The sequence below is a fragment of the Akebia trifoliata genome, unplaced genomic scaffold, assembly GCF_017979445.1.
Source record: "Akebia trifoliata isolate Shusen 1 unplaced genomic scaffold, ASM1797944v1 Contig01032, whole genome shotgun sequence".
Taxonomy (NCBI): Eukaryota; Viridiplantae; Streptophyta; class Magnoliopsida; order Ranunculales; family Lardizabalaceae; genus Akebia; species Akebia trifoliata.
Window position 1 is genome coordinate 194 of NW_028237428.1, and position 15,838 is coordinate 16,031.

At 38.9% G+C, this 15,838-nt stretch overlaps 1 long non-coding RNA gene across 1 annotated transcript; it reads left to right on the forward strand.

Moving 5' to 3' along the window:
* The first annotated feature begins 462 nt into the window (after window positions 1-462).
* Window positions 463-3,032, forward strand: LOC147380739 (uncharacterized). The gene is made up of 5 exons (XR_015175159.1): window positions 463-703; window positions 794-823; window positions 982-1,031; window positions 1,270-1,341; window positions 2,655-3,032. It is a non-coding gene; the product is annotated as an uncharacterized LOC147380739 (long non-coding RNA).
* Window positions 3,033-15,838: the final 12,806 nt, after the last annotated feature.

Below are 15,838 nucleotides of genomic sequence, written 5' to 3' on the forward strand. Positions count from 1 at the left end.
GTTCAGTCTGAGGAACCACCCCACTATGTTCTCCATATACAATAACCTGAATGGCCTGATCATGGAGTGCCCTGGGACACATTCGCCGTTCGTGAAATTTTGAAAAGAATTTATCATATACAAACCAATCTTGGCCCAATAGTTGTGCACTGTAGGTCTACTGGCAATTGGCATAGTTCATTTATTTCTGCTCTTAGTTCACATTCTGTTGTCTCTTAATTAAGATTTTTCTAACATTATATCCGATTTTGGGGACTCCAACCAGAGAAGAGATTAAATGCATGAATCCAAATAACAGAGTTCAAATTTCCTCAAATCAAAGATCACCCATGGCACAAGGTCGGGAATAAATCTGTCTGACGGTTTATTTTCATTTGATCTATCTTGATATTGACTGCAATCAGATGGATTTCTTTACTATGCATTCTATTTGTCTTCTTACAGTTCCAGGCAACACACCGTGTTAGTTCCGATGGAGAAGTTTTTAGATGATCCCCTACGAGTACATCTAATTCTAGTCCCATCATTGAAGATAATATCTCATTCAACCACTTGTCCTCATTCAAGTGCACCCAATAACTCATGAAATTCTGCTTCATGCTTTAATGAATCTCCTCTCACACATCTACAGGCGTACATGGTGGAGCTGGAAGCAGCACTGAACCAGCTCCAAGAGGAGAATACTTGCCTCAAGCAAACTTTGGTAAGCAAAATTTTAATAGGACTTGTTAAATTTCTTTTCTTTGTTACTGATACTGGTAGAATTGTTGCTTTACATCTTGAGCTGAAATAGGAAGAACCTGAGAAGAAAAGGAAGCTAGAGGTAATTATTGTGATACACATCATTTATGTGTTTGCTTTAAAGTTATTTTATTGCTGACATACATATGGACAGCCAGCTTGGTAGTATTTTTTAATTTTTTTTGATAACCGGGTGTCTAGCTAAAATGTTTATGCAATCCTCTTTTATCTTTATCATAGGCCAATCATCTTCTGTTTTTAGTTGGTTTGTACATGTGGGAGATGCATAGGTAAGATAAATGCACTGCTTATAAGGCTTTTGAGTTCTTTTTATCTATATATATGTGTGTGTGTGTATATACTTGGTAGGGTCACATGGAAATGGATTAGTAACATAAATTTAACAGAGTTCCCACTGCTAAGTAACATGAAAAATTTAAGAACACTGTGAGTTGAATGCTTTTTTATGTATCTCATGATTATGTAGTGTTAACAATTTAAATTGACATAAATTGGATTGGGTTGCAGAGTATTGAGGAATTGTAATTTTACTGGAGTGATACCGGATTATCTCGGGGATATGCCAAACTTGACAACCTTGTAAGTATGGGCATTTTTTTCTTTTTCAAATAAGATTCTTAGAGTTTTTTATTAGATGTTGAGCTGCTTTTCCAAGGTCCAAGTGCATGGTCTTGCATAAACGACTAGTACATGAGAAATTCGTTGCACTACATTATAAGGCATGAGATTTTCTAATACAGTTGAATCTTGGTTGATAGAATTTGATATAGTGAAGAAAATCAATCTCGCTAGATATAAAATCCGTTTGCTGTATTTACTTCATTGTTTTCCTATTCAAATGTTATTTACCATGTGTTAGAAGAATCTCTTTACTTAGTTGATTCTACTTAATTGGATTCCTCATTTTTGTTAAAGTAGAACAATTACAAGGTTTTAAATAAATGTGCTGGATAGCAATCCTTAGTATCTCCTACTTAGTTGCAAATCTCTAATTTCCACATACTCCACATTCATCTCTTCCCTTTTACGAAATTAGTGAGTTTGAATCAAGCCTAATTGGGTTTGTATCATAATTCATCTCATAATGTGTGAGAGAAGATAATAAACCACCCTCTAACCAACTCTCTAATATGGTCTAGTAGATACAATAACCTGCAAGGACTGTTGTGCTATTCCTTTGTCATACAGTTCAATTTAAAGATTTGAAGGCCTCAAAGGAGCTCTAACTCACATGCAGGCTAGCACCTTGATGGGCCTTGAAAACTCACACGAACTTTACACCCCATTTATCTCACTTGGTAAAATAGATTGAAAACATCTCTATTGTAAAGAAATGGATGTTAAAAATTCCTTTTGTGCTTTTCTACCAACAATCCTCCGCAATGCCTCAAGAATACTCTTCTGTTGATCCTGCATCAGTCATGTCAATTTTAAGTGTATATGCTATGTGTCACCATATCAACCTTGTATCCATGTCATATGTGGGTATCATAGGCATCAAAGTGTAGCATTTTAACAAATTTATGAACTAGTCAAAAAACTTGCTCACTTGACTCTGAATCAATCAAAATTCAGGAAAAAAAAAGAAGATTAGTTTTCCTGTCAAACCAAAGAGAATTTCCAATTCCACCAATACTTGAACAATGAAAATTAATACCATAGTTGCAAGTGGATTCATGTCCTAGATTTAAATGTTATCTAACTAGAATTTGTTCCACTAAATTATTTCATGTTCCAGTTTCAGTTTTCGTTGACTTTGTGTTGACTTCAATAATTTTGTGGAAAAGAACAACTATCATTATACTTATTCTTACCTCTCAATGGTACAAATTAAATACATGCATGTAAACTTACATTTTACCAATCTGACATGGATCCTGCATATCCTACAGTTCAAGCCAGATCCATGATTTGAGGAGGCCAAGCAATTAATATGAAGCGGTGCATTTGGTAGCTACAACTACAATCCACTCCTTGATTCTCTGGAGGGGGATTCTGGCTATGGACGGGGTGATTATTTCCTGGTTGGTCATGACTTCCCAAGCTATATGGACACTCAATCCAGGGTGGACGAAGCTTACAAGTAAGAAAACCAGAACCCATTTTCTTTTATTTTTGTGGTGGTGGTTGCTTCCATGTCAAATATGATAAATCTAATAACATTCATCTGTAGTAGATTTGTTAAAAGTGCATCTCACACCAAGAAAATGTGAACTCCTGACAAATCCATCTTCAACTATCATAACTTCACCAAACAATCTGAAGAGAGATTAAAAAATTAAAGCTAGAACAGGTGGTTCCAAAAATAGTTAGATTTATGAAAGTTGAAGACGAGGGGCATTTGGGTTTTTTCATGTTGTTAGTTGGGGTCTAGGTCATCAATGTCAAAACATAGGGGTATCCCCAATATTCAGCAACATGTGAGGGGGGTAGGTGTAAAATAAAAAAAAAATAAAAAAAAAATTACCCTATAGCGACAGTCGCTGACCATCGCTATATCCCTATTTTACAGTAGTGATTGTCATTTTTTCCGACTATCTTTGACAGTCGTTTTTGCCGATTGTTTTAGTCTGTCACAGTTTAAAAACCACTCCTTTTAAAACAACCCCTTTTCCGACTGTAGGAGCAGTCATTTTTAACCCATTATGACGTAGTGTATGGATCGACAACTACCTTCTTCTTGTATTTATGAAATTTATATTTTTCTAATGATTGTGAGATCATAGTTGCAAATTTGTCTTACACTTAGCAATTCAGAAAGAGAATAATTAGTACTTCTGTATAAGCATGTTCACAATCCTCTATGTTTTAATTAGTTGGATATATTATTAACTTATTTATATATTAAAATAAAAAAAATAAAAGATACAACTAGAATGTAGTACTTCATAGTTTCTTTATGCATAATGTTAATGTTTTTCATTTTCACTTCTATTCATAAGAAATAAAACGTTGCTAATATTTAGTTCCACGTTTATTGTATATTTGTTTTCAATGTATGTAGGTTGGAGGACATAGGGTAAATGTAATATACATATATATATATAGACCTATTGCAGCGGATATCAATATCCGCTGCTATACATGTGATATATTTTTTATTAATAATCTATTGTAGCGAATATTAAAATCTACCGCTATACATGCTGCATTTTATTTTTTTTTTAAATGATGTATTGCAATGGATATTAATATCTGCCGCTATACCTGTTATATTTTTTAATTTTTTAAATTGATCTATTGCAGCGGATATTACTATCCGTTGCTATATATGCAATATTTTATTTTTTTAAAAAATGACCTATTACAGCGGTTACTAGTATCCGCCGCTATACGTATTATATTTTTTATTTTTTTTAATTGATCTATTGCAACGAGGACGGATATCCGCTGCTATATGTACTATATTTTATTTTTTTTAAAATGACCTATAGCAGCGGTTACTGGTATCCGCCGCTATAGGAGAGACTTATAACATCAAAAAATCATATCCGCTACTACATTTAGCGACGGAGGCATCACCTACGGATCTCTAATCTGCTGCTCACCGCTGCAAAAAGGTTTTACCAACGGAAATCTATCTTGTAGCAGCGGAAAAATCCGCCGCTATACATCGAAAATGTTGTAGTGCAATCACTAGTCATCATCTTCATAAAAAACACTAGCTTTTGAAAAAAGGAGGTATACAAAAACACAATGAAGTAAATCCAATGTGTTTGTTGAATAATAAGAAGAAGAACAATTATCTTCAAGAAGAAAAAGAAGATGAAGATCAAGGACAAAGAGAAGGAGAAGAATATGATAAAGAAGGGGAAGAAAATGATGAAGAAGATGAAGAATGCCAAGAAGAAGGAGGTGGATTTTTAAGAGGTCTAAAAGACCCCTCGGTATTGGCTAGTTTTAAAACTCGTGGTGCATATGCTATTTGGAATAATGAGGTAATTACTTTATTTGATTAATTCATTAAGGCTATCAAAGAATGACCAACAAATGAATTAATTAATAAAATATTAAAATCGGAACTACCAATTAATCTTTTAATTATGTAATTTTAAATAACAAAATATACCTTATCTGTTGTAAATACATCCTTGAAATCAAGCTCTTCGAATGATTCATCAATTTGGTTCATTACTTGTGGATGTTCAACTAATAATGGAACCTATATCAAAATATATATGTTAAATAGTTATTATGCATCATAATAAAAATATAAGAAACTAAACTTAAATTACGAAGTTGTATAAATACTTACGTAATCCTCATCATCTTGACATGTGCATTGAACTTCAAATGCAAAATCTAAGTTAGTTGAGTACTAGCTGAGTCCTATATGAAAACAAAAAAATCAATTATTTCCAGCCAAAAAAAATAAAATATAGCTATGTTGACTGTAGAAAGTTGACGTGTTCTTCATAATGTTGACCAAACATAGGCAACATTTTCTAAATAATGTTAACCATGTTAGTCAAAATTATTATGACGATATAGATCATGTGAAATCGGCATCTTTAAGAACGTGTCGACAGCACAAGGTCAACATCAGGTTTTATGATAGAAGCGATAAAATAAAACAAAAACGAAATGGAAACTAACAAGTAACTTTTGAACTATCATATTCATTTTCATTGTGGTTATTTGATTGAGTCATTTCCTTTATTGATTGAGTTATTGGGAATCATTCATTAATGGTTAAACAAATGAAATAAATCAATGAGATAACCTAAAAATAAATTTATATTTCAATAATAACCAACTTCCATTGTCATAATTGGTCGAAACAACGATTTGTAGAAGCTTTTCAACCTTAGAATCAATATAAATGGAAAAACTCAGACGAATTTTCTTTGTCTTCTCACATGGCGTGAACAAACCTTATGGGTATTTTTTTATATGTTTCAAATGATTAGTTATACTGGTGGATCCAACTACTAATACAAATAAGAGTAATTCATCATTTTTTAAGTGGGTGTAGATGCCTGAAAAAGTGGGTGCAATTATTCCCACCTTGAATAAATAGAAGAGAAATATACAGGTAAACCTAACAGTATCAATTTTATTACAAAAACTCGCTTGGAGTTCTGACAACTAAGGGAACCTTCATCAAGTTTGTTACTAAGCAAATCGTGGAGCGGGGATCCGTGTCATAAATTCAAAGTGATACTGTTAATTTGTTACTAAACAAACCTTGAAGTGGATGTTTACCACATCAATTTTTGGCATCCAAAAATAGGATTTGATGCCACATGGTTATAGAGGATAAATTCTTAGATCTTTGAAAATAAAATTTGAGAAAACAAGTTAGTTTTCATCGTACAATTTTAGTTTTAAATTTGGGAGTTTGGTATCCATCCATTTTCAAAAACTTGGATCAAGCTTGTAGACACCTCAATTTGAACGGGCCCTCACTCAAAAGGGCCCAAAAACAATAATGTTTCAATAAAATTGACCAACGGGCCTCAATGGCCCGAATCATCGAAAATGATTTTTGCCGAAACCCAAGCCGCTAACACCTCTCAATGGGTTAGTAGGTCCACCAAAAGGGTTCGGCACACTCCCATCTACCCTGCTCCATGCAAAATACCGATTTCCCAACAAAAGGGGCCAACGGGCCCCTAAGGCCTAAAACATCAAAAGTGGTAACTTCGGTTAAATCAATGCTCTTAAGACCACCCCGTGGTCTCAAGGACCCGCAAAAAGGGTGGTGACCCATCCCACAGCTGTTCAACATCGTCGCTTCACGCTCGTATACAAGAATCGATAAATTCCCCAACGGGCCCAAACGCCCGATTCGCCAACACGTGGCATTTTGATTAAATCAATGATTTCAAAAAATCAAAAAAAAATCAAAAAAATAAAATGCGAGACTTGGGATGCCTACCCCTTCATCCAACCTTCATCGTTCCATCTCCAAATCCAAACAAACCTTAAACCCACTCAAGGCCCACGAACCATTAATTCATTTTTAGAATTTTTTCACCTCACCCCTAAGCTAAAAATCAATCCTACATCATTTAAACCTTAAAACCAACCTACCTTATCAAAATTCAATCCAAAATGAGTCTTGTCCAATCCAAAACAACCTACATCTCCTATAAGCCTAAGCCCAATCCATAAAAAAGCCCTCTAACCACTATCCATACCCCATTCACTATCCAACCCACAACCCAACCCATCAACCCTTACTCACATCACCAATCAACCCCCCTCAACATCAAAAGATGACACTTGTCATCACCACCCTTCACCTCCCTCGTCCAATCACCCACTCCCATCACCATGCTCTAAACAACCCATCTAACCCATCTCACCTCTCTCCAAAATCACCTCAACCCATACCCTACCCTAACCTAACCTATCCCCATCCTCTAACATCATCAACCACCCACACCTCCACCCATACCCTAATCCATCACCATCATCAAGCCCCACATCACCACCCACCCATACCTCTACCCATCATCTTCCTTAAAATACTCCAATAAAATCAACTCAACCCATACTTCATTCATCATCAATCAACTAACCCATTTCTCTCTCCCTAATCAAACAACCCCCATCAACCAATCAACCAATCTCATTCCTCACCCTCTCATCATGATTGCCACATGGCATCATCTCCTTTCCTCCCAAAAACTAACTTAGCAACCTCTTACACAACCCATTCCCCTAAATCTACACACCTCACCTCATCAACCAACCTAACACTCATTCTCTAAACCACTCTCTTACACCCCACCCACCACCACCACCAACCATCACTTATGTCAACCCATCCAACACTCTACCCAAATGGGTTCGGGTAGGATCCAACCCATTTGGGTCTAAACCTCACCCATTTTCATTCATTACACATTTACCCTCCATTTCACCTTAAATTTCACACCCCTCACTCCTAAATCCTATACCATTACCCCTTCTCTCACATTTTAACCCCATTATACCCCCAAACCCCCTCCAAACACCTATAAATACCTCCCCTCTCACCCCAAAAATGGTTACCAAGTCTCACAAGAAAAATATTTTTCCCTACTCCTCTCTATCATTCTCTCATACTATCTTCTAAAAAAGGAAATTCCATTCTCATATTACACTAAGGGTTTAAGAAGCAAAGAAGAAGAAGGAAGGGAAGAAAAGAAAGGAGAACCTTGAAGCTACAAGGTGGGTCTTAACCTCCCCCCCCCATTTTTCTCTCTCTCTAACCTTCTACTCTTCCCTCTTCTAACACCCCCTTCTTCTATTTTATTTTACCCCTTTTTATGATTGGACCCCAAGGCTAAGGTTCATGAGGGTCATTTCCATTAATGAAATGACCCTATGATCAAGCCAAAATTAAATCCCTACTTAGGGAACAAATGCACCCACGTGGCACATTTTCACTTTCTTAAAAAAATCAAAATGATCGAGTTCTTTGAGGTTACCGCCATGTGGCGGGGAGAAAAGGGTGCCTAACACCTTCCCTTTTCTCCAATCGAGCCGCTTACCCAAATCGCAAGGTTTGACCATCCTTTTATCCATCGTGAGTCACTAAAGATGCCGAAATGTCATTTCTTGAAAAATGCCTCACGGGTGACCATTCACACCCACTTCCAACTTGAATGGTGGAGACTCCAATATTTAGTAGTTGTGGTCATCATAATGACGAAAACCACGTAGCTACAGCTGGCGACTCCACTGGGGAGTTTCGGCTCATCCCTCGCGAGTAACTCGGTCACTTGAAAAAAAAAAAAATAGATTTTTAGTTTACTAATGTTGTTTCTTGTTGTTGCGTGTATTTTGTTTTTCTTTCGATGGCATTCTTATGTCCACAATTGTAATATTTACTTACATTCTTGTTTATGATGTTTGTAAGGGGGTCGATGAAAAATAATGAATATGAAAATGCACACGTGCACTTGCGAGCATAGCCTCACTTCCAAGCCACCCCACCCATAACATACTTAGCCCCGATGCTTAGTAGTTCCACGACTTGAGATCGTTATTTCAAGTGTCGGGAATGAACACATCAAACCCGAGCACCAACCAATGACATGTTTATTTTGGTATACATCGAGGTTTGAAGGTCGGGTAGCCGTCAAGCCACCTATTAAACTCATGCATATGCCCGGCTAGATGAGCTAGGACACAATTTTTGATGTTATATCGACCCCCAAGCAATGTTGTAATCATGCAAGTTGTGGTCGGGCCTTGAAGCCCATGTTGTAAGCCCGAAGGTGGCAATTAGATCGTAGGATTGCTTCACTCTCTATTCTTATCCCCTTAGGTAAAGGGGAGGGAATGCTTGTTGCATCATGTTCAAAAAAAAAAAAAAAAAACAAAAAAAAATAGAGAATAGAAGACTCGAAAACAGTGAGGGAACATTGAAAACATGGGTAAAGAAACAGTTCTGTGGAAAGTGCAGAAGCTGGATTTCATTCTGGTCCGTGTTCATGGCACGGATGAACCAAAAGGTGCTTCATCCGTTCTGGTGACACGGTTGAGACATTAAATGTCCCATCCGTGTTCAAGACACGGATAATGGAATGTGAATTAAATCCGTGCCATTGACACGGACCAGAGTGAACTCAACGCTACCGAATGAACTCGACAGCCCGTTTTGAAGGGGCCCACTCACTATCGATCAAACGGTGATGGCACCCTTAAGAAAATCCTAAGTTTTGAGACAAATCGAGTAAAATAGATTTTGGCAATCGATGTTTTCAAAAGCAAAAAAAAAAATAGATGAACAAAAGAAATATAGAAATATAAAAAAAAATAAAAAAAAATAAAAAAAAATAAAAAAATAAATAAAAAATAAAAATAAAAAGAGAACGGAGGAGTTTGCGGGTTTGCCAACTCAAAACAATTTTGTTAGTCGGGTCCCCACTTGTACCCATCTAAACCCAGATCCATTTCCAAACTAGGTCCACAACCCAGATCCATTCAAACTGGGTTCACAATCCAGATCCGTTCAACTGGGTCCATGACCCAGATCCGTTTCAAACTGGGTTCACAACCCAGATCCGTTCAACTGGGTCCACGACCCAGATCCATTTCAAACTGGGTTCACAACCCAGATCCGTTCAACTGGGTCCACGACCCAGATCCATTCAAACTGGATTCACAACCCAGATCCGTTCAACTGGGTCCACAATCCAAATCCAACCCAACTGGGTCCACGACCCAGATCCATTTTCAACCGGGTTTGCGACCTAGATCCGTTTTCAAACTGGGTTTACAACCCAGATCCATTTCAAACATGGTCTTCGACCCAGATCCATATCCATACCAACTGGGCCCAAGACCCAGATCCAAATCTTCTTCAATTAGGACTGCAACCTGGATCCGTTTTAACTAGGCCTAAGACCCGGATCTAGACCCAATTTTGAACCAAGTTCACGATCTAGCAAAGATAACAACCAATCAATCAAATCCAAGGGAATTCAAAAAAAAAAAAAAACAAAAACAAAAAAAAATAAAGGATTTCAGAAAGCACTAATTGCAGTCCTTGATCAAAGTCGGTGCCTAGAAAGCTCTTACCCTGTTGATACGAGGGGGATAGACCATGTCTATTCAGGGAACAATGTGATTTAAGAGTGCCATTGTGCGCCGCCTCTTCCTTGGAGATCCGCCTGACCGACGATGATTTCATAGAACTGAATTGGAGGCTACCAAATATGAGTTATTCCAACTCGATTTACCTCAGAAATTACTTTTTTTTTAAAAAATATTTTTCTCGACTCCGTGTCGATGCCAGCTCCGTGCTGATGAAATTACCTTTTCAAAATAGTTTTCCGACTCCGTACCGATGCCAACTCCGTGTTGATGCCGACTCCGTGTCGATGCCAGCTCCGTGCTGAGATAATTCTGCTTTCAAAATGTTCTCCCGACTCCGTGTCGATGCCAGCTCCGTGCTGATGAAATTACCTTTTCAAAATATTTTTTCCAACTCCGTGTCGATGCCGACTCCGTGTCGATGCCAGCTCCGTGCTGATGAAATTACTTTTTCAAAATATTTTTCCGACTCCGTGTCGATGCCAGCTCCGTGATGCCAGCTCCGTGCTGATGAAATTACTTTTTCAAAATATTTTCCCGACTCCTTGTCGATGCCAGCTCCGTGCTGATGAAATTACTTTTTCAAAATATTTTCCCGACTCCGTGTCGATGCCAGCTCCGTGCTGATGAAATTACTTTTTCAAAATAGTTTCCCGACTCCGGACCGATGCCAACTCCGTGTTGATGCCGACTCCGTGTCGATGCCAGCTCCGTGTTGAGATAATTCTGCTTTCAAAATGTTATTCCGATTCCGTGTCGATACCAACTCCGTGCTGATGCCAACTCCGTGTTGATGCCGACTCCGTGTCGATGCCAGTCCTGCGTTGATGTAATTCTTTTGTAAAATATTTTACCAACTCCGTGTTGATACCAGCTCCGCAGCGAGCAATTACCACATCGTCAAAACACACAATAAACAACTTTACCTGATCTAATAAAACATCATGCATCCTCATTTTTTGTGAATAAGATAGTAACACTTGGTTGTCTTTATCCACAGGTGGCCAAACGAAAGAAATACAAGCAGCCAGAAGTGCCTCCCTATTTTCTCCGGTCATCCGTCGTCACCATGAGTTCTTCCGAACCGGCACAACCTCCAGTGACCGAAGCATCAGGTATCGACCCGCAGATAACAGCACTACTAAAGATAATCGAAAGGCAAGAAAAAATAGTCAGTACTGTGTTAGCCAACGCCAACATCCTACAAGGGCAAACGATACAACAGCACGTATCCGGGTCGAATCAAGAGTTACCCGAACAACCTCCGCAAGGACCCCAGACTACGATGCCACCTGCAATGCCTGAATACCAAGGGCCCCCGCTTTATATTCCGCAGAATCGACCGCCCCCAGTGGTCATTCCCGACGATGAATGCGAGTACAGAGCTACAGACGAAAAATTGGCGCAGCAGATTGAATCTCTACAGGAAGAGATGAAGAGAATGAAGGGCCTCAACACTATGAGCGGAACCCGATTCAAGGATTTGTGCTTCTACCCTAATGCTCAACTGCCGGCCAAGTTCAAATGCCCGGAGTTTGAAAAATATAACGGTATAGGGTGTCCGCTGTCGAATCTGAAATTGTATTGTGGTTCCATGTGCCAGTACGGCGAGGATGATAAATTGTTGGTACAGTTGTTTCAAAGGAGCTTAACCGGGCCGGCGCTCAAATGGTTTTCTGGACTAGATCACTCACTCATTAAGAACTGGCAAGACTTAGCCGAAATGTTTTGGCAAAATTACCGGTTCAATACTGATGTAGGGCTAGATCGAAATGACATGGCCAAAATGACAAGAAAGCAGAGGGAGACGGTGAAGGAATATGCCCAAAGATGGCGAGAATCTGCCTCACAAGTAAGGCCCGCAATGACAGAACAAGAGATGAATACTACGTTCATCTCAACACTAGGGCACGCCTTCTACACTCATCTAGTGGGACACACCACAGGCACATTCTCGAACCTAGTACAAGTGGCAGATAGGGTCGAGGACGGAATCCGAACCTGTCTGATCTTCGATTTCACGAGTCTAGGGGCAACAACGGGAATCCCTCTTCAGAGAAAGCCAGTGCCTCCAGGAAAGAAGAGGGAAGAAACTCAGGTCAATAACGTACAGCCAAACCGACCCCTCTTCATTCCCTCACCGGCATCGAGACCGCCAACACCGACAACTTCATGGGCACCAGCACCACCAATGTGGAACCCTCCTCCTCAAAATCAATTCAGGGCAAATCCTCCACCAGTTGCACAACAGGTACCACTATACGGGCAAAATCAGCAGGCATGACCTAACCGAGTAAATAAAGTGTTTACCAGGTTACCCATGACATTATCAGAATTACTACCACTCCTACTCAGGGGTGAGTATCTTACAAAACGCCCACCAAATCCGGAGGCTGCCAAAGGACCAGGATACAACCCTAATTTATTCTGCGAATTCCACATGGGTGTACCAGGACACTTTACGGACCAATGCTGGTAGCTTAAGCATCAAGTACAGAACTTAATTGATAAAAAGGCCCTCATCCTAGATGGGCCTGCCAACCCACCGCAGCAGCAGAATGTCAATCAAAACCCCCTACCCACTCACAATGGAGAAGGAAGTGGGAACAGGGTAAATGTCATCTACGGAGAGCTCAACTTCAATCCTTCGGATCTGATAGCACTGGTAGGAGCAAAAATTAGGGTCCACTTAACCTAGGAGCCAAAGATATCATTAGTTAACACAGTCAACAACTACACAACCAATCCACCTCCAAATCCACAATTACCTCTCACAATGGCCGACCTCACCATACATCCCACTCATCAAAATACTGCTACCCGACCACCTCTAGTCATACCTTGCGAATCATCCAACCATCAAAGTCCAACCCGACCTCCCCTGGTGAAAGCGCCTTCGATCCGCGGGGTGCGCGGATCCGCTTTTGACCCTTGAGGTTTGGGAGTCGCCACCTAGTTATTACGGTCTAGGAACCGATCAATGACTCTAAACGGATAAAAACTAATCTAAAACCAAAAAAATCAAATTCGGGGATCATGTTATGGGATTGAAAGGTGTTAGGCACCAACCCCGCTCGGTCAAAACCGGTCTCTACTAACTTCCCAAATATCACATTGCTAAAACCTAGATAAAAATAAATAAGAATAAAAATTCACCTTTCCGATGGCAAGGACTTGGTTCCCTCAGATTTGACAAAAGAGCTCCTTGTACCGTGCTCCCTTGCTTCGTTCTGTCTCCGGATTTGACTTCGGATCTCCTAGATCAAGGTATCTCCTTGTTTCTGAATCTGAACTCTTCATGTTTGTTACGGATTTGGGGGTGTTTTTGGAGGGCTTTTAGGCGTTTTCTAGACTAAAATTGAAGGAGGGATGTTAGGTAAGGAGTTGAGGCTCCAAAACTAGGGTTTATGGGGGGTTAGGGGAGTTTCTAGACCTACTTCTCTTAGGGTTTATGATTTGATACCAAAATAGGGTGTGAGCACCTCTATTTATAGATGTTTTTAGGGGTTGATTTGGATAGAGTTAGTGTTTAATTAGAGATCTTTTAATTAGAGTTGTGTTTAGTTTGACTTGTTTTAGGTAGAATTGTGTTTTAATTAGAATTGTTTTAGTAGAATTATTTTTAAGTTAGAACTCTATTAGATAGAGTTATTAATCAATTATAATTCTATTATGACTTTTGGTCTTATTCGATTGACTTTTAATGTTTTGACTTTAGTCTTAAGTGATTGACTTTTAATATTTTGACTTAAGTCTTGCTTAATTGACTTTAATTTTGACTTCAGTCTCACTTGATTGACTTTAATACCTTGACTTCAGTCTTGCTGATTTACTTTTAATTTTGGAGAACCCCCTTCCATTATTTCTTTAATTCTTTGGACCCCCAAATGGAGGGGTCCTTAAAGAAATATCCCACGAACCCTCAACAATTTTACCCGAAAGTCCGATTGATCGATTTTTTAGGTTCAATTTTTAAATTAATTTCATCAATGTTTCACTTTAATTATTTAATATTTTATTTATTAATTTCGAATTTTTTAATTATAAAAATTATGAATTACCGTTTGGTGTGCCCCCGGAGAGGACTTTTCAACGTTTTTAGTTGGTTTTTAATGTTCTAGGATGTTTTAAAATCGATATTATTTTGTGTCATTTATGAAGTTTTTTTGTGTGAAATGATTGTGAACTTTATGAGGGGCATTTTCGTAATTTTTTCGAATTCTTTTAAAATTGGTGAAATGATTTATTTGGTTTCGATTTGTTATTTTATGTGTTCGAGAGAGTTTTCCTAAGCGTAATGTAGGCTCTAGGGTTGTTTTGAGATTAGGGATATTTTGGTAATTTGGTAATTTTTAGTGATTTTTATCGTGAAGTTTCTTTCTGGTCTGCAAGATGATGATTTCTATGTTTCTGGGGTCGTATTTTCCTAGCGTAGCGTAATTTCTAAGGTTTTGTCAGTTCGAGATACCTCATCCGGATTTTTGAAACATATCTGATAACAAAATAAAGCATTGGAATACACATCCATCATTAGGAATCATTGCAATCGGGTTGACGAGTTGATCAATCAGGCGGATGCGAAAATGGGGTGTCTACAGATGCCCCTTTTTGGCAGAGGGTTGAAGCAAACTAGATAGCAAATCTATTTTGGTAGATAGTGCGATATCTGAATGCCAAAGCTAGTGACATTTTATTTTGCAGCCTTATTTAGCAATTCATCAGGGTGTTCGGATCCTTGAGGGTAAGGCTCTCCCCGAATCAAAAGGTTGTCAGGTCCTTGAGCGCAAACTCTCACTGACGGCGTTAGATCCTTAAATTTTAAAGAATTCTCCCTGACTAAAAAGTGCAAATGTGCAAGTGTGTGCACTGTATGAAACTGAGTAAAACCTGAGCATAAATTGAGCATAGTCTGAGTATAAACTGAGCATAATTTGAATATAAACTGAGCAAAATTTGAATATAATCTGAGCATAAACCGAGCATAGTTCCGAGAAACCCTCGACGGCATCTGAGCATAGTTCCAAGAAAACCCTTGGCGGTAACTGAGCATAGTTCCGAGAAAACCCTTGGCGGTAACTGAGCAAAATCCAAGATAACCCTTGGCGGCAACTGAGCAAAATCCAAGATAACCCTTGGCGGAAACTGAGTAAAATCCAAGATAACCCTTGGCGGCAACTGAGCAAAATCCAAGATAACCCTTGGCGGAGACTGAGCAAAATCCGAGATAACCCTTGGCGGCAACTGAGCAAAATCCAAGATAACCCTTGGCGGCAACTGAGCAAAATCCAAGATAACCTTTGGCGAAACTGAGCAAAATCCAAGATAACCCTTGGCGGGCAACTGAGCAAATCCAAGATAACCCTTGGCGGCAACTGAGCAAAATCCAAGATAACCCTTGGCGGAGACTGAGCAAAATCCAAGATAACCCTTGGCGGCAACTGAGCAAAATCCAAGATAACCCTTGGCGGCAACTGAGCAAAATCCAAGATAACCCTTGGCGGCATTGAGCAAAATCCAAATAACCCTTGGCGGCAATTGAGCA